The following is a 675-nucleotide window of genomic DNA, read 5'->3' on the forward strand; positions in this document are numbered from 1 at the left end:
CAAACACACTTTATCAATTCCAAACCACATCAATCTTAATAATAACTATTAAGCTTAAGTATAGGTGATATGTCATTGCTGATGGGGGAAGGTATGAAAAAGTGATTTAAATGAAAAGTCCAAAATTATGAATGGCCATGAGAAAGATGCAACACTATAGAAATTTGAAAATTAAGCTTGACCATCATACTCAGTTGGGTCAGCAGGGTTGCAAAAAAATAAACACACACACAGAGAAAAGACGTATATAAACTGCAAAACATTAGGCGTGTTAAGCCACATCTTCCTTCAACAATTACATATCACCTATAAACTGTTATATACAAGCTTAATAGTAATTATAAGACTGATGTGGTTTGGATGTTAACAGAACTTTATTTAATCAGGGCCTTAAATACAAAAGCATTTTCTGAAACAGAGGTTGTGACTGACTCTACTAAATGGTATTGTGACACATTTCAGAGTGAAATTGAGCAAGAAAAAATGTTAGACAGGACTTGATTGTGTAAAGTAAGTGTTTGCAACTGGAATGGTCGCTGAACGTAACTGCGTTTTAGATGTCAAGTGAGCATATAACAAGAAAAGCAAACATGCAAGGATGAATTGTTCCCAATAAGACCAGTAACATGCATTAAAAGGACAGTCCACCCAAAAAATGACCCCTTTTGTTAATGT

Source organism: Sinocyclocheilus grahami, unplaced genomic scaffold (genome assembly GCF_001515645.1).
Source record: "Sinocyclocheilus grahami isolate Dianchi unplaced genomic scaffold, SAMN03320097.WGS_v1.1 scaffold7533.1, whole genome shotgun sequence".
Taxonomy (NCBI): domain Eukaryota; kingdom Metazoa; phylum Chordata; class Actinopteri; order Cypriniformes; family Cyprinidae; genus Sinocyclocheilus; species Sinocyclocheilus grahami.